At 41.3% G+C, this 24,876-nt stretch overlaps 1 non-coding gene and 1 pseudogene across 1 annotated transcript; one reads left to right on the top strand and one right to left on the bottom strand.

Moving 5' to 3' along the window:
* The first annotated feature begins 59 nt into the window (after positions 1–59).
* LOC148825778 (uncharacterized) lies at positions 60–24,649 on the top strand (annotated as a pseudogene).
* trnaa-ugc (transfer RNA alanine (anticodon UGC)) lies at positions 8,167–8,238 on the bottom strand. The gene has a single exon. It is a non-coding gene; the product is annotated as a tRNA-Ala (tRNA).
* Positions 24,650–24,876: the final 227 nt, after the last annotated feature.

The raw sequence follows: 24,876 nt of genomic DNA, 5'->3' as shown, positions 1-24,876 counted from the left end.
AGAAGGGTCCCCCCGAACGCTCCCGGGCCCCCCTCCAACAACACCAGGTGGGGGCTCCTATGGAGCGGGTGGGGGTGGACGTTTTGGGCCCGTTTCCACGCACCGAGGCCGGGAACCGCTACGTCTTGGTGGCCATGGATTATTTTACGAAGTGGCCGGAGGCCTACGCCCTCCCGGACCAGAGTGCCCCCACGGTGGCCGATGCACTGCTGGAGGGGATGTTTGCCAGGCTGGGGGTGCCGGAGGAGTTACACAGTGACCAGGGGCGTAACTTCGAGTCCCAGGTCTTCGCCAGAGTGTGCCAGCACCTGGGGATCACTAAGACGCGGACCACACCGCTGCATCCCCAGAGCGACGGGTTGGTGGAGCGGTTTAATCGGACGCTCGCCACCCAGCTGGCCACTCTGGTGTCCCGGCACCAACGGGACTGGGACCGCCACCTCCCCCTTGCGCTCTGGGCGTACAGGACCGCGGTCCAGGAATCCACCGGGTGCACCCCGGCCTCGCTCATGCTGGGCCGGGAAATGCGAACACCGGTGGACCTGGTCTTCGGCCCGCCGCCCGGAGACGGGTCGGCACCGCCGGCTGGACCGGACTACGAGTGGGACCTGCGGCAGCGGATGCAGCGGGTGCACAGCTTTGCACGGACCCACCTGACACAGGCGGGGGTCCGGCAGAAGCGGTACTACGACCTGCGCTGCAGGGGGCCTGCCTTCCAGCCCGGGGACTCGGTTTGGGTGTACAACCCGCGCCGCCGCAAAGGCCTCAGCCCTAAGCTGGCGCCGTCGTGGGAGGGGCCCGCTGAGGTACTCGGGGTGGTGGGCGAGGTCTGCTACCGTGTCCAGTTGCGAACACGGGGGAGAGTGGTGGTTCTGCACCGAGACCGCCTGGCCCCCTACCGGGCCTGGGAGGAGGAGCCGTGTGGGGAGGCTCTAGAGGAGCAGCCGGGGCTGGAGCCGGCCGATAGTGGGGCGTCCGTGGGTCGCCAGCCGTCACCGCGGCGCAGCGGCCGCTCGCGCAGGGTTCCGCAGCAGTTGGCCGAATACGAGTACAGCCTGAGGGGGGTGTTCGACGTCGGCGAGACGCCAGACGCTTCAGGTGGGGGCAGTGTAACGCCCTCGCCTGGTGGTGAGGAGGAAGGGCCCTAGGCACTCGTAGTACCGCCGGGCATGCTGGGAGTGGTAGCCGGGGAGAGTACGAGGGTCAGCACGATGACCAGCGGCTGACCCTACCTGTGTAAATAATGTCCTAGTAATTCTAGTGCCCTGTGTAGTCCTGTAAAAGTGTAGTGTGTGTTTAGGTAATTACCACCCTAAACTTGTGTACGTGTTCCGTCAGTCTCCTCATGTGTGTGTAGATCCTGTGTAATGGTTTTGTGTGGTTTAAAACGAATAAAGCTAATGCTTGTTTGTTAATTGCGTCTCCACTCGTCCTTGTTCTGAAAAGAACCTGCAAGCATTACAATACCATACAAATTGTAACTTTCTTTTGATTGCCAGTTTTATTAAAATGCCATCCTCGTTTACTGTTATTTTAGATGGTTGGCAAGGCGTAATATCCCCCCTCTCACCCTCAGCTAAAATATTTTAAAAGTACAACAACATTACATTATATTGAACAGCACTTCGGTTAACATTTATATTCAAATTAAGGTAAATATACGAAAATATTAAAATAGAACTCCGGCGATCTGTTGTTTTTGCTTGTCAAGTTCTCAAACAATTTTGCATTGTTTTTTAAATTACTTTAGCTGAAGATGCAACGGGAGTAGAAGTGAATTCTCCCGCCACCCATTGGAACATAAATGAACATGGGTGAATACTATCTGCTTGGAAGTTGCCGATGTCGGTAATTATTGGAAATTCCCGGTAATGTTGACTCTTTTCTCAATTGTTTACTACTGCAAATATCAAAACAGTTAAGGTTTTGCGGAAAAATAAAATATTTGCGGTGATGATGTTTACTACGGGAAGAAGTGCGTCCCTGGGTGGGTTCAAAACACCCACCTTTGGGTTAATAGCCGAACACGCGAACCGATTGCACCACAGAAATTCTTACACCTTCCTTTTTTTTTTCATTTACATGCTTTTGGTGAACAAAAAATTCGCTCGTATTTCATCTTTCGTAAGCTATATGGTTAAAAAAAAAGCAAGATGGGTTCCGCACAGGAAATTAAACCAAATCAAGACCTCTGTGAGTGTCCCAAATTACAATATTTCTGCTGTCTCCCGAGAAACACAAGCGTGGAGTCAAAACATATTAAATAACACAACACATCTATTAATTTAACACCCAGATGTGACAGAACACATGTAAGACTTACACACAATGTGTGGATTTTTTTAAAAACAAGTTGTGCCAAAAACTAAATGAACACCTCCATTAAACTTAATGCAGAAGCATGTTGTCTATAATGATAAATGGTGCAAAAAGACAGGAATAAAAGGCACCACCGGGATTTGATCCCAGAATGTCTTGTTTACTAGGTAAGCACTTTTGCCAACTAAGCCACAGCAAAGCACTACCCTTTTTTAAGTGGTTGTGTTTTCCTTTCATTTTTCGCTCTTGTACTAGAGTAGTAATGTTTCTCGATGTGCATGAACGTGGTATAGTAGGCTGACAGCAGGAACACGTGGCCCACAAGCAGTGACGGTATTAGAGGTGCCTGCAGTATGTTGGTTTGTGAGAAGCGATAAAGTAACTTGCCGAGGAAACAGGTGTGCCTGATTTAATAGAGGCCATCGAGCAGAAAAAATAACAGAAGAACCAACATAAATTCAACAGCGATCTTCTGCAGCTGAAAACACAGGCGAGACTTCTCCAGGAAACTCACAACCTGGGCATGACTTCACTGCACACTGCTGTTGAGAACGATTGGTGCAGTGGTGCACTGGAGCTGTGCAAGTATTTCTCTCTACACTTACTGACACTGCAGAAACACAGGGTTTTGGCTGTGGATCCATTTCCTCGTGGAAGAAAGAGACAGTAAAATAGCAAGGAAAATACAGGAGAAGAAACTGAAAGTATTGTGCCCACTGCAAAGTAGGAAGGACAGAGGTGGCCGGACACTTAAAACAGCTCAGCGGATAATTTGTAACGACATTCTTTTGTGACAATCAGCAGATGGATTCAGGTTCTGTTGTGCAGTTTGAACGTTTGTTCTCCGAAATCTGGTTCGTTATATGAGATGAACTGATATTAAATAGGAATAATCATTGATATAATAATTGATGTCTGGCGAAGGCAAATAACCTTTGTTCATGATTTGGGATGTGACTGGTTACATTTCAACAGTTACAACCCCCTTTATAAAGGGTTTGCACTCTTATGCAATCAAGGGATTGAAAGATTTTTATTATTATTATTGTTGTTCCAAAAATGTTCTATTTGTTACTTCTGATGGAGCTGTGTGCAAAGATTTAACAAGCTCAACTCCCGCCAACGATTCGCCGTGAAGAAGCAAAACATTGAAGTTTCACAGACAGAAGCAGTACGCCAGCACAACCAACATTAAAACACTACGATTTGCACTGACTGGAAAGTGATCTCAGCAGACGTTGTTCCCTGCATAACGCTAAAGGTGGCAAAGCACATTTGGGTTGAGAGGACGCAGTAAAGCTTTTGTTTCCTGCCTTGATGTCAAGCTGACAAAGTATCTCTAAAACTTAGCTTAGGTTCTCAAGAGACTGTCAAAACACAATTCCACTGATTGCTTTCCAAGTCACTTTTTGCCAGCCGGTAATATTTCTTCTGCACTGATAACCAAGAATTGAATTTCATTTTTCGCAAGCTGTGTGAATTTCTTGAAAAACAAGTTTTCCAGAAAGGAACTGAACACATACATTTAACGAAATCAAACCCTTTGTGAGTGCCCAAAATGGTACGTTCTGTACTACAAGATAGGAAGAAAGACACGGCTGAGATTTGAATCTCGGTTCTTTTGTTTAATAGAGAAGCGCTTTAACCAACTAAGCTAAGGTGACAGGACAGCCATCACCTTTTACAGCCACTTGGACACACCGCTCTGAGACATCTGCGTTCAGTAAGTGCTGAACCTGCTCTCAGAGCAAATTGCCTCTTACATAGCAGTCCCGACACTGAGAAACGAAGAGAACTGGCTTTTATCTGGCATTTTTCGTGTCCAATGCGTTTGACATCTCCCAAGGGCGACAGAGTTCTTTTGCAACACTATTTCTTCTTCTTTTTTCTTTCTGTGCGCTTTGATAAAAAAAAAGAACTCGTGCAAGGGAAAAATGTCCTTTTTTTCATAGAGAAAACGTGCACCAGGAAATGTGTTGAGAAGAAATGATTTAACATGATACGTGACCTAACTTACCGGAGCAAATGCTCACCCATCAAGGTCTGCTTTACTACAAGAGTGAAAGATTTGATCATTTTGTGGAAGAAAACAGTCTTTTTTGAATTCTAAATCAGTTGGGAATTTCAGTGCGACACATAAACCCTTTGTCTGATTTAAAGAGATTATATTTTAAAACTCATAAAAATGTAGAAAACACCTGTTTCTCACTTTGAAATTTTAATGGGGCAGTGTATTACTAGTAGCAGCGCAGCACACTATGGCGCAATTCAGGTTATGTGATATACCAGAGGTTTAATAAATAACGAGTCTGATTTCAAATCATAAGATTGTAGGTTCGACTTCTACCTGGCTCGTGTAAACTTTATTCAGGCTCCGCAGTAATAGATGTCTATTATGTAATGAACTGCACCTGAAAGCAAACGTTGGGTCTGTTTCCTTTTTTTCCAGCATGAAATAGCAAATCGTTACAAAAAGCACCAGCTAATGCGCAATAGCGTTTTTTTTAAATTACATTTACTTCAGGCTTCAGACACTTTTTAATAAAACAAAAGTGTCCTGAAACTCCCTAGCAGGTTTTCTTGAACCTGAATTAATAAAAGTTACCTGAAACTTCCAGGATTCCATTTCATTTTCTGATGTAGCTGTCTCTGAAGTTGGACGTGATGTTTAGCAGATGTGAACTGTGCCTTTTCTCTTTTGTTCAAGGGTATTTGCTGTGTGAGCTCTATTTTGTTTAGATTATCTATGTGGTGTACACAGGGAGCTCAACTGCATGGTGCGAATTCTGTGTTCAGGACCAGCAGAACCTGAAAAGCTATGAGCTGACTCCGACGTGATTTGAACATGCAGCCTTTTGATTGTGAGTCAGACGTGCTACCGTTGCGCCACAAGGTAACAGCTGTCTACGGATTTGAATTCCCCAAAGGAGAAAAATCAGATTCACACTCAAAGATTTTTTTTCCTCCTGTGAGGAGCGCCGCTCTTCTGAAGAGAGTCTCTTCTTCCCAGACCACATTTTATTTTTCCTGCGCAGCTCTTGTGCAGGTGTTGTTCTCGATAACAGATCCAGGAACACTGATTGTTTTTCTATTTTTTTAATTAAGTACCCCATGGTGCAACTGTAACACGCCTGACTCTAAATCCCGAAGTTAATTTTCAAAGTATATCGGAGTCAACTGATATTGATCAGGTTCTGATACTGCTGAACCCACAGCTTTAATCATAAGGTCAAATTCCCCAAGCCTGCTGACCTTATATGTCGATCCCTTCTCGTGAAAACTCGTATTTTCACAGGGTACCCTTCAGAAATCACAGTATAGAATGAAAAACTCCAGTAGATGTTGGTGATTTTCCTTTAAAAAAATTGAATCTCCGGAAATTTTACGGAGTGTATCACTTTTACTGAGACCGAGGAGTGTTAAGCTGTACATGAGTCTCTGTGGGTCGGTTGTTAACCCAAAGGTTAACAGAGCCCGTAGGGAGCAGTAGGCTCGCAAATATAGCTCACTGTGTATATAATCAAGAAGCGGAGGTTAGTTTCTCATCTGCATGTTGCAGAGCCTTACGCAACTCGTACCAACAGTTGGGGTTTGATCCCTGCACGAGCTATTAGTTGAAAAACCATTGTAAATGATGTGTAACAGATTTATCCAGCTGGCTTTTATATTTCACACTAAATTGCGATCTTGAAACCAAAATAATTAGAAATATTGAACACAACCGTTGTTCTCCAAGAAGGAAAGCTGTTTTAAACTGATGTCACTCCTTTTTATTTAACCCAGATTGTGAAAACAACTCTGCCCTATCAAAGGAAAATGTTACACAAAAGTTGGAAAGCACACTCTGAACCCATCTGTATATTTGATTCCCGCAATCCATTCAAAGCTGCTTAGTGTTTCGCAAGCAAATCATTTCAGGGAAGAAACTCAGTTTAGTGAACTACTTGTGTATTTTCACTCATTGAATTTGATCTCAAAATTACAGTTCGGATTTATTGGAAAACTTCACAAGCATTATTAGGTTAGGAATGTAAAATTTTATTTTAATATCTTGGTATATTTACCTTCATTTTAATATAGATATAACCATGAATGTTGTTAATCATATTGTACTTTTGTCGTACTTTTTAAAACATTTTAGCTGAGGACGCACGGCGACTATTATACCTTGTGATACATGCAAGACATCTGTAAAAAAAGATGTAATTACAATAAAATTGGCAATTAACAGAAAACAACAATTTGTTTAATATTATTCCTCGATATCGATGATCAATTGAAGGATTTGAAGAAACTATCAAAGAAACAGTAGCAATAGCAGATGATTTTGGTTTTGAACCCATCTTTACACCTCAATAATCCATTTGTCCTCGAAAAAAGAAAAGACGGGCATGTTTTGAGTCTCATAATTATCCTAGATTATTCTAGATCCAAAAGAAACGTATACATTTGATTGCTTCTGTAGTATTTTGGATTTTCTTCTGAAGATCTTACGAAGTATTGCCAGGATCTATATTTAGTGCTCTGTAGCGATAACACTGCTATTGATTGAGTAAAAATCTATGATGTATTGACAGCTTTATCTGAAGCGAGAAGTATTCGAACCCCGCTTATGAAGTATTGGGATTCATACCAAGAAATACTTTTTGTTTTCCCACCCAAAATGCTGCTATTGCATTACACATTATATGAACATTACCAGTTTTGGTAGCTTCTGGGTGCGATTTTCCAAAATTGAAACTAATTACAAAATTATTTAAGATGAACCATGTCCAAAAGTTGTAAATCATGACTAATATTAATATCAACTGAAATTACAACAGAGAAAAAAAAGATTTAACCGAAATATTCATAAGGCTATGCAAGCTAAAAAGTAGAACAATTAATTTCATATAACTTGTATTTTTTATTTTTTTAGAAATGGGCTCACACACCTGAAGACACTAACGTTTCTCTCCGATAGAGTGTGTGAATAACAGTTTAACCTAAAATGTTTGTAATTGTGATTTTGATAAAATGCAATAAATCGTCTATCAGCAGTAAGAAATTATTAAGAAAGTAAGAAATTGTTTTATTTAATAAACTGTAAGATGTGAAGAGAGTTTACAGTTTGCATCCTTTAATTTGTCTTTTAACTTAAGCGTTCAGGACCCAAGCCCGTGAGCGGACAGTTGTGTTTCTTGAATCTCTTGTAATCATCAAAAGTAGTTCAGGTGGGTAGCTGCGTCAGCATGCGTAGGCTGCAAAGGAACAAGTTATAGGTTTATTCCATGCTGAAAAAAAGAAGAAACAGAACACAACGTTTCGGCCGTCAAAAGTAGTTGTTTGTTGTTTGAGTCCTTCAGTTTTTTCTCGAGTTGTACCATGGATATTTTATTCGATCCATACTTTTCATGATCTTTTGAATATTCCTTCACTTATGAAAAAGTTCAAGGTGTTCTTGTCGCTGTGCTCCACATCTACACGAGAGCACCTGTAACAGTACAGGACACACAGTGAGGAATTTGCGCAGCTTTCAGCTCAGTGCGGAGTCCAGAGGGAGGACTCGCTCGCTGAATGATTTCTCAAGAAATCCCAGGTGAGATTTAACAGGTGATTTCTTCAACAGCCACGACAAGTGTGGAGACGTTCTCTGGATTTCCTGAATATGACGTTAAATTAGTTCAAATCATTCGTTGTAGTTAACAGAACTAAATGCTTTGGAGGTACATCTAAAACAGCAGAGCAACACTGTAGCACTTCGCGTGTGACTGAACTTAATTGTGTAAACCTGGCTCTCTATGAACACCAACAAAGAGTTCTCACTCAACAGAAGATTGCGATGTGAGCACAATAATATAAAGCACGTGGAGATGCCAGGGATTGAACCCGGGATCTCATACATGCAAAGCATGCGCTCTACCACCGAGCTACATCCCCAATGGTATGTGCGCATGGAGAATGCCTGCAATTTCCCACTTTCGTGTTTCCTCTACTACAGAGTAAATTCATGGGAATGAAGAAATAAGGAAGGAGAAATAATCACATTGAAGCTTCCAGAGACTGGGCAAAAACGAATCAGTTATTTTTATATCCAGTCACACGGGCGACGGTGGTTAATTCCTCGACGGGGGAGTGCTTTTTTACCTCCTTACTCTACTGTCTTTCAATTCTGTTTTCTTTGAAAGCTTTTTGCATCTTTTAAGTGCTCTCGGTTAAACTACGCAAAGAACAACAGCAGTACTGATGATTTTCATGGACCGATGCACACTTCTTCTGTACAACTCCAGTGATAAAGCCCTGTCTGTAAATATTGTAGAAGAACGAAAAAGGGCGAAACAACGCTCCAACCACAGGAATGGTAACCAGAAGGATCGTGTTCTTATTTAATATGTCATTTTGAGATGCCTTGTCAACGCAGACAGGCGTTTGAGCTGAACAAAGAATTTATAGTGGTGGTTGTAAACATGGAACATGTTATTTCTATACCAGGAAGAAAGGAGCAGACTCTTAAACTCTTTAACTCTTAAGTTAAAAGAGACAAAAACGACACCTAATCACAGCTAACATTAATTAAAATGACATCACAACAAAAGAGCGAAGCCTTGAGTGAATCAAATTCGTTTTCATTGAATGTCTGTGTCTTCATCACTTTTGGGTAAAGTAAGCTTGAAGTTCAAAAACGATTTTGGCACACCTGTAGCGTTTTTATGAAACAATTGCTTTGTATATACAATTGCTCTGTGTATAAAGTACATTGTGAATGTTCTCACAGCCTTCAGTTTGTCTTTTTATTCCACGCACGAATATTCTTGTGTCCATATCACATATCATATAACACAGAACGCCTTCAAACCAAATGCATTTTAAAGACCACGACTTTGAAAATTTTCACAACCCCTCCATAAACATATCAGTGAGCTAATTATCCTTTTCTGACAGTCGGGGTTTTGATTGATGCGCAATTACGCACCATCTGGAACACTGGGGGACCGCTGTATACATACATACGTTCACAACGCAGAAATACTGCTCAATAGAGTTTCATGCGAAAAACCCATATATGACCATAGGAAGCAGAACAGCAGTTTCCAATTACCCAGACTGTCAGCACGGGAATAAAGCTTTGTTTTATTTCTGAAACCCTTTCTTTCTTTCCTGTTTTCATTCTGCAGGAAAATTCCTATTCTTTACTCAACAGCTTTTTAAAAACAGCACCCATGATGTTCAAATCATGATGTCCATGATTGTTTACACAGAAGACTGGCAGAGCTTTGGGTTGTGAATCTCTTTTTCTCATGGTTTTATTGAATGTGGCACTGTGCACTAGGATAGGGGGATGCTGTTCACAAGCCAATAGCATTTAAACCACAGCACCCACAATGCTGCAAGTAAGTGTTTTACACACTAAGCAGGTCCTCTGACCTTTCCCAGCCTTGCTTTGGGTTGTGAAACCTCTTTCAGTTTTTGTTATGATTTTTTCAATACGGCACCTATTAGACACACAATACACTGGGATAGGGAGGTCCTCTTCATGACTCAATAGCATTTGAAGCACAACATTCACAATGCTACAACCAAGTGTTTTACACACCAGACAGCCCCCCTCACCTTATACAACCTTGCTTTGGGTTGTGAAAGTGTTCTTTATTTTTTTATGATTTTTTGAATATAACACTACAGGTAATATACTGGAATAGGGGGGGGTCTTCTTAATACATGGGGTACATGGGGATAGCACCTTAAAGGGAGGCTTCTCAAAGCTCTTTACAGAATGACAACAACAATAAATAAAAATACACAAGATAAAACACAATTACAATATATAGAGGAGACCGTGGATGGTGGTACTAAGAAAAGCAGAGGGGTGAAGAATGGAACCAGTTCAGTAAAGGCTTTTCTAAAGAAGAGGGTTTTGAGTCTGGATTTGAAGGAGTTTAGAGAAGGTGACTCTGTGATATCCTTGGGGAGAGAGTTCCAGGGCTTGGGGGCATAACAGGAGAAGGCCCTGTCACCCATAGAATGTAGATGGGCTTGGGGAACAGTTAGGAGAGCAGAATTAGAAGAGAGAAGGTTGCGAGGTGGGGAGTAGGTGGGGAGCGATAATAGTTCAGACAAGTAATGAGGTGCCAAGCCATGCAGAGCCTTATAGGTGAAATATTGTCAAATTTGTAAACCTGAAATTATTTTTTGTTCATATAGTCATTAAGATCCAAAAGACTTGGCCAGAGATTCAATGAGCCCAGGCATAGAGACTGAGTGTCGAGCGAGCAGGAGCGATGAGGAAGGAGACTGCGAGAACATAGATATAGATACTTAACACAAAGTACATCAAGACAATATACTGTACAAACAGTAGACAACGTACAAGTAAACAATGCAGACATGTAAACAGTGACTGCAGACGTGCAGAATAAATAAGAAATTAAGGTAGATGTTTCTATTAAATTAAAGGTATTCGAAATGTTGTAAAAAAAGCAATTTGTTTTGTAAAAAAATGAGAGATGATTTTTATTTTATACAGGAAAGGTGTGCGTGTCAAGTTGATCTTTTCGGAGTGCACCATTTGAAAATATAAATTGGAAGTTAGTTTGGATAACTCCTGATGGATATTGTATTACAAATAAAGCTAAAAAGATATAATTTAAAATTGTTCATAGGTTTTATCCAGTTAAATAAGTACTGTCTAAATTTAAGCATGAGCAGGATGATTTGTGCTTTTTTTGTCGGGTTGAAAGGGAATCTTTGGTACATTTACTTGTAAGGTGTGTGTTTGTGAAGTTGTTTTGGACGGACTTGCAGAGTTTGGTTTGTAGGCATTTAAAGGTGTTTTTTTTAGGTTTAAGGACTTTGATATTGTACTGTGTAAGAGAACTTTTTTTAAAAAGAATTTATTTATAGCAAATTTATTAGTCATTCTGAGTAAATTTCACATTCATAAATCAAAATGGTCCAATAATACTCCCCTTTTTAGTACTTTTCAGATGGAGTTAAAATATTATTTAAATTCTATAAAAATGAAAAAATGCTTAAGCAAGGAAAACATTTGATATATGTAAAAAATATAATTTACTTCGTTACCTCTGCCAGTTAATTTTTTTTCTGTTCGTGTTTTTTTTCTCTTGATTCTGTTTCTGCTCCTCTAGTTGTATTTGTAAATTATTTACACATTTAATAAAAATAAAAAAATGTCGACCGTATGCGTTACACTATAATATAACGCAAACATCTATTCTGGACTATTTTTTTTCAGATTTTTATTATTCGAATAATATTTTTGTGGTTTATAGCAACGGTCACTAAGGAAGTTCATCTGATAACACGGAAGTCCTCTCTTTGACCACATTTCGCTTTCTGTGCTCAAGCCCACGTGTTTGCAGCCGCGGCAGCTGCAGGACTTGTCTGTGTCTTCCAGATCGACTCTGAAAAAAATGGAGAATCTGTTGCTTAATCTGAAAACTGAGGCGCACTCTTTCATGGAGATTGTGCTTAAATCGATCGTGCATGAAGTTTCGGAAGTTTTCCGAAACCGGACAGATGATTCCGAGAAGTCGATTGAAGAAAAACTCTGCCGGATCTCTCAGGTTCTGGCGAGACGGATCGTGATTAAAATCACGTCTGTCGACAACGGTTTCGGGGTCGAAATCGCGCAAATGAAGCAGGAAAACGAGCTTCACTGTTTCGTGGAGGTTTTGCTCAAATCGTTCGTGTATGAAGTTTCAGAAGTTTTCCGAAACAGGATGTCTGACTCTGAGAACGAGTTTCAAGACAAACTCCACAGCGTCTCCCAGATCCTGGTGAGTCGGGCCGTGATTAATATCACACAGTGTGTGGAGGACAGTTTCGGGACAGAAATAACGCGAATGAAGGAAAACGAGACCTTTAAAGTGCGACTGCAGCTGTGGTAGAAGGAGTCGGGAGCAGGAGGAGATCAGGGAGGGACGGATCATGTTGGACTCATGCCTCCCTGTGAAATCACTGCAGAAACAAATGAAGAAACGGAGCTGTCGGGTAAGTGCGATGACTTATGTAGTAATGTCTGTGTTTAAAAACGGTGTTTTTAACTTCCTCACTGTTGAATCTGTAGTGGAGAGATGCAGAGCGAAGTAGGAAAGGTTTGTGATGTTGCCGAGGGATTCTTTTCTGCGAACTAAACTAGTTGTGGTCTAGTTATATTCTCATTAAGGTTATTGCTGTTCTTTGAATGTGGCCAGAAACTCGGTTTTGTCTAAGTATTATTGAATTTGTCATCAACTGATACACTTTCTTTATGTGAAAACCAATTTAGGAGACTTTGGAGTCTTGGAAATATGTTTGTGGGCAGATTATTTATCGACGTGGCGGTAACTATCTCTTCTGTGCAGTGTTTATGTACCTTATTGTACATTAAAGCAGTGTCCAGTCAGCCAGTGTGTCTGTATGAACCCCTCTCTCTCTCAGTGCAGTGTTAATGTACTGGAGTGTCTGGTCAGCGTGTCTTTATTAACCCCCCTCTCAGTGCAGTGTTCATGTACTGGAGTGTCCAGTCAGTGTGTGTGTATGAACCCCTCTCTCTCAGTGCACTGTTAATGTACTGGAGTGTCCGGTCAGTGTGTCTGTATTAACCCCCCTCTTTCTCAATGTAGTGTTAATGTACTGGAGTGTCCAGTCAGTGTGTCTGTATTAACCGCCCTCTCTCTCAGTGCAGTGTTAATGTACTGGAGTGTCCAGTCAGTGTGTTAAATACTGGCAGTTTAGACAGAACAAATGTTTTCGTAAAATTACATCCCCGACTGTCCTCTGCTGCCCTTTTCAATCTTCTGCTGAGCACAAAAGAGTCTTAAGAAAATGATTACATGATCAGCTTCCCCTCCTAGACCCTGTTAATTGCTGCGATGAGTTATTGCTTTGTGCTCTGTTTTGCCATCTTCTGAATATAGTCTGAGGAATACCCAATGATGAACTAATGTAGCTGGTGTAGTAAAGCAGGCTTAATTATTTTAGAACCACTAATGTCAAGACAGCGCTTGCTTTTCCCCCACAATTGGAAACTAAAATATTATTTTTTATGGTTTTAATACGTGCATATTTTATGTAAAACAAAATTACATAAATTGGACAACCTTCGGTTCAGGAGCAAGTAAAGGTTTATTCCCTGCCGGAAAGAGAAGAAACAACATTTCAGCTGTTGAAGAAGGTTTTGACGCCCGAAGAAGGCTCCACAGCCGAAATGTTTATTTTTTTCTCTTTTCAGCACAGGAATAAACCTCTACTTGTTCCTTTGCAGCCTACGCATGCTGACGCAGCTCCCCACCTGAATTACTTTAAGTATTCATGCTGTATATATTATTTACATCTGTAGATTATGTGTTACTTTCAGATTCATCCTGTTTGTGTTCTAGGTTTTGATGTACAGATTTGATTTTGTCACCCCATTTTGATAAATATAATATTGGTTTACCTGCAGTATATTTTGTAGATGGAATATTTAATAGTAGACGTATTCAGTAGTACAAAGCTTTGAGGTCCTGCCTAGTTTGTGTTGAAAGAAAGCGAATGAATGAGTTATTTTCCCCAGACTGTGATTTGTGTACCGGGATAGTCGAGTTGAAATGTATTTAGCTACGCAAAAACGGCGGTATCACCACGTTTTCCTTTGTTTACTTCGCCCATTTGGAGTTCAGTCTGCTAAAGACGAATGAACACAACGTGTCACTCCCTTTTGGTTCGGGGACAGACGCGATGAGATTCAATTTCATCAGCCTGCGAATGGAGAAAGGAAAACAAAAACATATTTAAGAAATTCTGTCCACATGCACTGAAGTCCACACTTCTTACGCTGCGTCATGGAGATGTGGACCTGGAGGAAGGGCTTAGGGTACAGTTTGGAAATTGGGACGTGGTCTTATAATGTTAGTGAATAGGGAGGACAAGTTACGCCATGAATCAATAAATGTGTATTGAATGTCTTATAAACCCTCTTAACATTGACACAGGAGCAGGATTTGTGGCTGCTGCGGTTCGGAGCCTCGCATTGTCTTCCAAATGTGCTCATCTGTGTGACAATGAACCCTTTCTCAGTCTGTCTGGGGGGTGGGGCTCAATCTACTGTCTCCCTTCCTCGATTTAACATCTGATTAGTCCTCACTACCACTACGGGCTTAAGAGCTCATGAATTTAAAGTGAATATTTAACAGGCTGTGATATGTATATATAACCAATATAAATGTCAATATAATTTACATATTACTGAGAAGTTATCATCAGTGAATGATTTTAAGATTTTAATGATAAATATCTATTGTACGTAGTGACTTTAAAATCTTTGTATATAAAATTTCAGATTAAAACAAAGTTTTTGCATATTCTTGTGTGTATATATATGGTTCAGCCACAGAACCAGGAGAACATGTCTCCTTCTTCTTATAATATTATTGTGGTTTTGTTTTTGTTACTGAGAGATCTTGGTACATAGTATATATATAAAACCATTTTCCATTGTAATTCAAGGTTGTGGATCGCTGAAAGTCTAACACACAAGAGAGAATGGTGATATACATAGAAAATTGGTACCAGATGATTATTGTAGCGGCTTCCTGAATATTTGTCCCACAAGAGACACTTTTTTGTTGAAACTATCAGGTTTTGATGTACTTTCATGTGAACTCTTGCTCTTAAGATGGTAAGAGATTGCATCTGGTATTGCATGTAATTAAATGGTGATACTTTTATTTGCTCTGTTTCCTATATCAGGAAAATACAGTATTTGCTCAGTAGAGGGGCAAAGTTTTTAGTAGTGTCGTGGGAATTTTCTCTAAACACTTAAACACGCAGGAAGAGATTCTGCATTCAAATAGTATGCTCTGTGAAGTTGCCCCTCCTACAGACAGCACAAACAATGAAACCCACGTGATTTGTTAGTGCTGTTTGTGCCGTTGAACCTAGCTTCTGTGCTGCTTTCGTTCCCAAGATATAGCGCTTTGTTTTTTCGGGGTCGTGACGTCACTCAGCCCCCTTCAACGTCGTTGGGGAACCAGAACGGTCTCAATCGTTAGTGCTGTGTTTGTGCCGTTGAAAGTAACTTCCCAGCTACTTTCTTTCACGAGATATAGTGCCTTCTTTTTGGGGTGTTGTGACGTCACTCAGCCCCCCTACAACGTCTTAGGAGAACCGGACCAATCTCATTCGTTAGTGCTGGGATTGTGCCGGTTTGTGCCATTGAAAGTAGCGTTTGTGCTGCTTTCGTTCCCGAGATATAGCGCCTTGTTTTTCCATTGATCACGTGACCATGCACAGTGACTTTGATCTCGAGTTAATCCGTCAACTGAGTTAAAGCACTCTGTTACCAGCGCGAGAGTAACAATTCTGCAACTTTGTTCCTCTGTTTGCCCAGGTACGGGGGGGCGGCGGTGGATTTTGCATTTAATATCATTATCTTCTATGCGTTTGTGTGAACAGGAAAATTAAATTTGTCTCCAATATCATACCCGAATTAGAAGAGTTTCAAGTGTAGCCTTAAAAAGCGACATTAGCAAACAATTGTATGTTCTTACAAAGAGGCTTTAACAAACAAGTCTTAATACCTCATAGCATTGTCCTTTTTTAAAAATCTGAAGAAGTAATCAGTTTCATATTGTCTCCGTCTTAAGTAAACATAGGCATCAAGGGACGTGTGAAGATTTGACCTGTCTGTGTAGCCACATATTTAAAAAGACTTGAATTTGCAACTTTCTGAACCATTGTTGCTCTTTTTTATGCAAAGCCAAAGTGAAAAGGAACCAGGACTTCAGGACTTTTTTTTTTAAAGGGGCACTATGTACAAAGTTTACACAAGTTCATAACACATCCGAGAAACAAGAGTCTTACCATCTCACACATGCAGACCGTGGCAATATTGGAAATTATTTTTATTTTCACAGAACAGAAGTGAACACATATCTAGGTTATTTGGAAAAACTGGCATTATCCACGTGTTTGTATTTACAGGGGTCTTATGCGCAAACATGAAACGATTAGCTCACAGTTCTTTTATCTGTATTTCTGGTCAGTCCTTGGTGTAGAATACAGCATGAGGGCACACCTTGAGCTCTGAAGACACAGATATGACTGCCTTTGTTAGATCGCCAGATTTCTCCCAGGTGAAGTCGTGTCTTTTGCAATATGCAATGTAATGACCCAGGACAGGTGGGCAGAACGTAGTGACACCTCTTAATTTGAAGGTCCCATTTAATTCCAGGTTATGTGGAAAATCTGAAAGTTGACTCTCAAAGATATTTTGAGACTGGACAGTGTTTTCTTCACGACTCAGCCAATCTCCCACGTCACAGTCAATGACAGGATGTTGCCCAGTTGACAAGCTGTGCTGTACAGTACCATTACACAAGATGTGTTCTGATAAAGCTGGGTCACAAACTTGCATTTCTATCAGAGTGTTCTGCACATCTGTAATTTGAACAAGTGTTAACAACACTTTTGCTATGATTTCTGAAATATTACATTCAGCTCTCACTTATTGTAGCTCTGACTCTGTTTTCATTGCACCAAAGATGTCCCTCACAATTTTAGCTCTTAGAACATAAACATCTTTGTGCACACCTTTCTGTGCCAAATGTTTCACCAGTTGAAATATTTCTATGCTATCTACAGCCTGATTAACATAGCTGCTAGAAGACCTGCTATCGCAATAGTCACTGCATAGGCACTGACATCAAATGCACAAGTGTTCAGTACATTCCACTCACTTTTACTGGGGGCAGGTCTCTGCTGCTTCCATTCCTCATCAGAGCCACTACAGCCTTTTTCACAGGAATAGAACAATCTATGTTGTAACCACTCAGAACGAGGCACAAGATAAGAAGATGGTTTCCGTTTTTTAGGTGGTGCAGCAAGCCCTCTCCAATTTTCCAAACAACTCAGATTTGATGGATACACCAGTTCTTTGTCCTTTTTGAGCTCTGTCTGTTTTTCAGAACTCATAACAAGTGTTCCGCTCTGCTGTTCTAGAGAGCTGGATGTGGTAGCACTGATAATGGCCCTCTCACACTGCTGGGAAACACCATGAGCACCCATTGATATTCTCATACCTTCTATGGGTGCTAGGTGCTTCATAAGGAACCTGTCAACTCATGCTTCAGCACTGATTGTTTTAGGATTTTGAAATCCGCCTCCACACTGGCTGAACTTACAGTGATGTTCACACTTTTGAAAAGTGGAACCATTAAGCCAGTCCAGAGTGGGAGATATCAAGCAAGCCTGGTGAGATGAGGAACAATCTCCGGTAGGAAATGCAGGTTATGTCTATCACCACTGTCCACAGCAAGCAACCTGCATTCTTCACAGATTTCTGTTTCCCAGTCTTTCAATGCTGTCGGGCATGCATCAAGGGTCCAGCTTGGCTCTTGGTCCCCAGTTGCACCTATTTTTTCTAGAATTTCATCAGAAGGAAAAACATCGTATCCTTGTGCTATTTTTTTGTTCTAAGTGTGAGGTTTTAAGTGTGATTTGATCTGTTATGCATGTATACATTGATTCTTTTTTACCTTTGCAGCCCTGCAGCACTTGGGTATATTCTTTTGTCAGGTTATGTCTGGCAGCACAGCCTGAATGTTAGTACTGTTAAGTTCCTACCCTCCTAACAGTGCCTGTGGGTGATGAATCCTGGAATGAAGGGCAAATATGTAGAATGAGTACTATGGTGCAACAACATACATTGTTTAAAATACAAAAAAACAAATCCTGTCCTCACATCGACTTTCGTAACCAAACAATGTGTAAAATGTTTAACAATGTCAGAATAACAATGAACAATGCAGAGCTTTAATCCAGTACATTTCCTTGGTCTCTTAAGTGTGGTAACAGTGTAACACACCAGATGATACATTTTTATACTTCCTTAATATACTCTGTTGTGTGAGGGGATAACTTAATAAAGCTCACAAAACTCATTTTATCCTGTTCTATGCTCTGTGAAGGCAGACCTTAATCCATTGTCAAATGGTTAACTATACTACATTTACTACAATAGTGGAGTCACCAGTTTCGTGCCTGCTGCTTCTGGGACATGATACAATCAATGTAAACCGTGCAAACATTCCCAAAGATGCTCAGAACTTCACAGAGGCAGGTACTTCAACGTGCATTATAAACCCCTCTCCCTCTCTACAGGTAATCGAACAATAGAAAGGCAACAGCTCCTTAATAAGCTATTGCATGCAGTAGGTCTGATATCTACTTTCATACACAATTAAGAATTAACAATCAAAAATCACAAATATGTAGTGCATTACCTGGAATCGGACCGCTCAAGGTTTTAAAAAAATCAAGCAAATGATGAGTAGTTTAAATCCCCAGAAAGAAATAAGGATGAATGCAAAACACTGTATATTGCTTAGAACTGAAGTCTCAAACAACAAATCGTGGCAAGCTTTACACTTCTCTTTTGTTAGCTCCATGATGTCACCCTTTAATCTTAGTGTTCATGTGATGGCCGAATCCCTAGCTAGACCCATGGCCCGGGTATTATGGGAAATGTTTAATGCAAAGTATAGAGAAGTCCGATTAACACTCAAAAATGTAACAAAAAATGAATTTCACCAAACCTGGCCTAAACTGTGCTTCTTCCCAATTTTTACGTGATTTATAATAATATCCTTTCAGTTACATAGTGCTTCTCTGGAAACCCCAGTGAAAGCGCTCTACAGGTAATGGGGACTTCCCTCCACCGCGTAAATGAAAATAACTAGGTTTTTTACATTGTTATGGATTACAGTTTAAGTGCACATCAAAAAGTCTCTGTATATGTAGATAGAAATTGATAAATTAATATTTTTTAGAGCTGCCTACTCACGTTAACTGCAATACCAAGGCCCATCACCACTTCTTTCATTTATGATATGTTTTTAAAGCATTGCATTCACCACTTAATCATTTCTGCTTTCACATCAGCAATTTCTAACATGTCAGAGATTTTTGGGGGTTCAGTTCTCCTTGTAACACTAACAGAAACAAAACATTATAATTTAATTTCAGAAGTGTGACAAATCCTTTCAAGTTTCACTTGCATGTGTAGAAATATCATGATAACGGCAAATGCAGCTTACTAATTTTTGTGGTATTCCCCGCGATATAAACAAGTTTCTCAAATATCTTTACTTTAAAATAAATTCATGGGAACGTCAACGTTGCATCATAATTACAGTATAGCATTTCTAGTTTGTAAAGTAACTTACGATTTGGAAGAAGAGGTCTTCGCCAGAGATGCAGATAATAAATCAAACATCAACTGCAAAGGCTGGGGTCAGCTGATCAAGAGATCACAATTGAAAGATCTGGTGGTCTTGAACTTGCGGTTTTGTATGGTGCCGACGACACAGAGTGACGTCACGGCCAGAAAAAGAAGGCGCTATATTAAAATGTAAAACATCCACCCCCACCCGACCAGACAGAGTCGGAAAACAAATTGCATTCATTGTTTTCATCACATCCAGTAATTTCAGTACTGAGTGTGTTGGTACCTGTAAATGTCCTTGCAGTCATATTTGTGTATTCAGAGGTCAAGGTGTGCCCTCATGCTGTATTCTACACCAAGGACTGACTAGAAACACAGATAAAAGAACTGTGAGCTAATCGTTTCATGTTTGCGCATAAGATCCCTGTAAATACAAACACGTGGATAATGCCAGTTTTTCAGAGAACCTAGATATATGTTCACTTCTGTTCTGTGAAAATAAAAATATTTTCCAATATTGCCGCGGTGTTCATGTGTGAGATGGTAAGACTCTTGTTTCTCGGATGTGTTATGAACTTGTGTAAACTTTGTACATAGTGCCCCTTAAAAAAAAAAGTCCTGAAGTCCTGGTTCCTTTTCACTTTGGCTTTGCATAAAAAAGAGCAACAATGGTTCAGAATGTTCCAAATTCAAATCTTTTTAAATACGTGGCTCGACAGACAGGTTGAATCTTCACACGTCCCTTGATGCCTGTTTATTTAAGAAGGAGACAATGCGAAACTGATTACTTCTTATGATTTTTAAAAAAGGTCACCGCTATGAGGTATTAAGACTTGTTTGTTAAAGCCTCTTTGTAAGAACATACAATTGTTTGCTAATGTCGCTTTTTAAGGCTACACTTGAAACTCTTCTAATTCGGGTATGATATTGGAGACAAATTTAATTTTCCTGTTCACACAAATGCATAGAAGATAATGATATTAAATGCAAAATCCACCGCCTCCCCCTACCTGGGCAAACAGAGGAACGAAGTTGTAGAATTGTTACTCTCGCGCTGGTAACAGAGCGCTTGAACTCGGCAGACGGGGTTATTGGAGGTCCAAGTCACCGTGCATGGTCACGTGATCACTGGAAAAACAAGGCACTATATCTCGGGAATGAAAGCAGCACAAATGCTACTTTCAACGGCACAAACACAGCACTAACGATTGAGACCGGTCCGGTTCCCCTAGAACGTTGTAGAGGGGCTGAGTGACGTCACCCCCTGAAAAAGAAGATGTTATATCTAAGGAACGAAAGTAGCTGGGAAGTTACTTTCAATGGCACAAACCGCCACAAATGCAGCACTAACGAATGAGACCGGTCTGGTTCCGCTAGGATCTTGTAGTGGGGCTGAGTGATGTCACAACCCCGAAAAAACAAGGCTCTATATCTCGGAATTGAAAGCAGCACAAATGCTACTTTTAACAGCACAAACGTAACACTAACGAATGAGATGAGTTTAATCATTTGTGCTGTCTGTAGAGGGGCCAACTTCACGGAGCCAATTAACCCCACTCTCTCAGTGCAGTGATAATGTACTGTAGTGTTTGGTCAGTGTGTCTGTATGAACCCCCCTCACTCTCAGTGCAATGTTAATGTACTGGAGTGTCCAGTCAGTGTGTCTGTATGAATCCCTCACTCTCAGTGTAGTGTAAATGTACTGTAGTGTGCAGTCAGTGTGTCTGTATTATGTAAATGTAATGTATTATTATTATTTCTGTATTCTTACTTTTTACACAGTAATTAGGTTTCTGACAAAGCTTGTATATCTAAAATCACGTATTATCAGAAACCCACTTAAACTCTATTATTCCTCTATGCTTAAACAACCCAAACTGATTGCGAGAATACTAGACGTGTGTTTGTGTAGCTTAAGGCTTACAGCTTTAGCTTGAAGCTTTTAAGATCACATGGCCTCAGCTATCATTACTATGTTAATGTTACTCATATATACATCCATACCAAACCTTATGCTGATGTGGCTGTCTCTATTCTAATTGCATCTCTGACATAAGAACTTGGATGACTCAAAATGTCCTTCATCTTAACTGTGACAAGACTGAAGCCATGCTTATTGGCACCACCCATCAACTTTGTAAAATCAGTGTGAAACCCTATCTGTGGATGGTCTTGTACTTGAACTTCAGTCTAAATTGAAAAACTTGGGGATGATATTTGACGTTCGACCCACATGTGCAGCGTGTTGTCAAAACATCTTTCATTCCCCTCAGAAATATTGCTCGACTATGCCCTGTGTTATCACTAACTGTGGCTGAAAAGTGTTGTCTAATCTTGAATCGACTGCTGTAATGCTCTACTCTCTGGGGTTTCTAAATCCACATTGAACAAACTCCAGTATGTCCAAAATTCAGGAGCCAGAACCCTGACCACGTCTAGTGCAAATGATCACATTACTCCTATCCTGGAGTCCTAGCACTGGCTTCCTGTCAAGTTTCATATCCACTTAAAAATCCTCCTGCTCACCTATAAGACTCTCCATGTCTTGGCTTGGCACCTCCATACTGGTCTGATATTATCACCCTACTCCCCACCTCGCAACCTTCTCTCTTCTAATTCTGCTCTCCTAACTGTTCCCCAAGCCCATCTACATTCTATGGGTGACAGGGCCTTCTCCTGTTTAGCCCCAAGCTCTGGAACTCTCTCCCCAAGGATATCAGAGAGTCACCTTCTCTAAACTCCAAATCCAGACTCAAAAACTTTTTCTTCAGAAGAGCCTTTATTTAACTGTTCTGTACCCCTCTGTTCCTACTGTACTTAGTACCACTGTCTACTGTCTCCTTTAACTGTGTATTCTCATCGTGCTAATTTTGTGTATTTTTTGTAATTGGCATTCTGTAAAATGCTTTGAGAAGCCACCTCTAAAGGTATAAAGCTATAAAATAGTTTTTTCTTATAAAGGTCGTGTCTTCTTGTCCTGTGTTTACAGGCTCAGAGGCCAGTGTTCTTTCCGACGCTGGGGAAAGGGCTCTCCTTGAACAGCAGGAGGAGTGGGGCTCCAGTCTGATGCAGGAGACAGAGCTCACTGCCGCAGCAGGGAAAGAGGCACTTAGTGAGCAGCACACAGACAGCAGACAGAGTGTGGAGGATCTGGATTCTGTGCCCATGATGAAGACGGAGCCTGAGAGTGAGACACCTGGGCTCTTAGTATGTGATGATTTCACAGAGAAGATGAATAATCTGGACACAATCAATATTACACAAAGTTGTAATGAACTGGGCTGTGTCTCTGTACAAGAGCACAGTGAAGAACTGGATGTTTTAAATCTTACAGAGCAGGATATGGATCCCAAGTTGATTGACCCTGCAGAGCAGCAGACTGATGTCCCTGGTGAAGAGAACAGTACTGAGTTACAGCACCGAGAGGAGAGTCAGTACAGGGAGGAGCAACAGCAGGTCCTACAGGGCTTGATAATAATTAGGCCTTGTTCTGTTCAAGTGGAGAGACTGTCACTGCAGAGTCTAAAACAATCATATGATCCCTTAGTATCTGACGATTTTACACACAGGTTTAATAATCTGGTTACTGAGAAAATTGTTGAAAGTTTTAATGAACTGGAGAGTATGTCTGTTCTTGGGCAAAGAGAGGAACAGCTGAATGAACTGGGTGGTTTTAGTCTCAGAGAGCTGGGGATGGAGTCCCAGATGATTCACACTGCTGAGCAGCACACTGAAGGACACGATGGAGAAAACAAATCTCAGTTTCAGCACACAGAGCAAGACCATTCCATGGAGCATTTGCAGAATAAGAGACCCCAGCATGATCACAGGATGAGGAAGAATCACTCAAGGCCTTGCTCAGATGGAGTGGACAAACTGCCATTATGGCACAGGGAGAAGCAGCGTTTCTGTCAGTCTAGCATTTCAAAACCCTACCAGCACCTTCACACAGGAGAGAGACAGTTCAGCTGTAGTCAGTGTCGGAAGAGTTTTATTCTATCACATGACTTAAAAAGGCACCAGCGCATTCACACAGGAGAGAGACCGTTCAGTTGCAGTCAGTGTGGGAAGAGTTTTAGTCAATCAACTAACTTAAAAACCCACCAGCGCATTCACACAGGAGAGAGACCGTTCAGCTGCAGTCAGTGTGGGAAGAGTTTTAGTCAGTCAAGTACCTTAATAACCCACCAGCGCATTCATACAGGAGAGAGACCGTTCAGCTGCAGTCAGTGTGGGAAGAGTTTTAGTCAGTCAAGTAAGTTAGTAACCCATCAGCACATTCACATAACAGAGAGACCGTTCAGCTGCAGTCAGTGTGGGAAGAGTTTTAGTCTGTCAAGTAACTTAGTAACCCACCAGCGCATTCACACAGGAGACAGACCGTTCAGCTGCAGTCAGTGTGGGAAGAGTTTTAGTAAGTCAAGTCACTTAAAAAGGCACTAGCACATTCACACAGGAGGGAGACCATTCAGCTGCAGTCAGTGTGGGAAGAGTTTTAGTCAGTCAAGTAAGTTAGTAACCCACCAGCACATTCACATAGGAGAGAGACCGTTCAGCTGCAGTCAGTGTGGGAAGAGTTTTAGTCAGTCAAGTAGCTTAATTATCCACCAGCGCATTCACACAGGAGGGAGACCATTCAGCTGCAGTCAGTGTGGGAAGAGTTTTAGTCGGTCAAGTAACTTAGTAACCCACCAGCGCATTCACACAGAAGACAGACCGTTCAGCTGCAGTCAGTGTGGGAAGAGTTTTAGTCAAATAAGCCACTTACAATCACACCAGCGCATTCACACAGGAGAGAGACCTTTCAGCTGCAGTCAGTGTGGGAAGAGTTTTAGTCAGTCAAGTGACTTAAAAAGGCACCAGCGCATTCACACAGGAGAGAGACCGTTCAGCTGCAGTCAGTGTGGGAAGAGTTTTAGTCGGTCAAGTAACTTAGTAACCCACCAGCGCATTCACACAGGAGACAGACCGTTCAGCTGCAGTCAGTGTGGGAAGAGTTTTAGTCAAATAAGCCACTTACAATCACACCAGCGCATTCACACAGGAGAGAGACCTTTCAGCTGCAGTCAGTGTGGGAAGAGTTTTAGTCGGTCAAGTGACTTAATAACCCACCAGCGCATTCACACAGGAGAGATACCATTGTAGCGGCAAGGTTACTCTCTCCCTCATCTCAAGTGGTGCTTGATAGAGAGAGGCCATTCCATTTGGTTCACATTTAAGGTGTTTTTCTAGCTGATAAGAGTGTTCTGATAAGGAACAACTCCCAAAGTTGAGACACGTGAATGGTCATCGCTGGTGCCTCACTCTCTGGGAGATTCCAAGGGAGAGTCTCATCCCAGAGTTCATGGTTACTCATCCTCACACGGGGCAAC

This window comes from Atractosteus spatula, chromosome 10, assembly GCF_055471065.1.
Source record: "Atractosteus spatula isolate fAtrSpa1 chromosome 10, fAtrSpa1.hap1, whole genome shotgun sequence".
Taxonomy (NCBI): domain Eukaryota; kingdom Metazoa; phylum Chordata; class Actinopteri; order Semionotiformes; family Lepisosteidae; genus Atractosteus; species Atractosteus spatula.
Note: the sequence above shows the minus strand (reverse complement) of the source record. Positions and strands in the feature narration are given on the sequence as shown.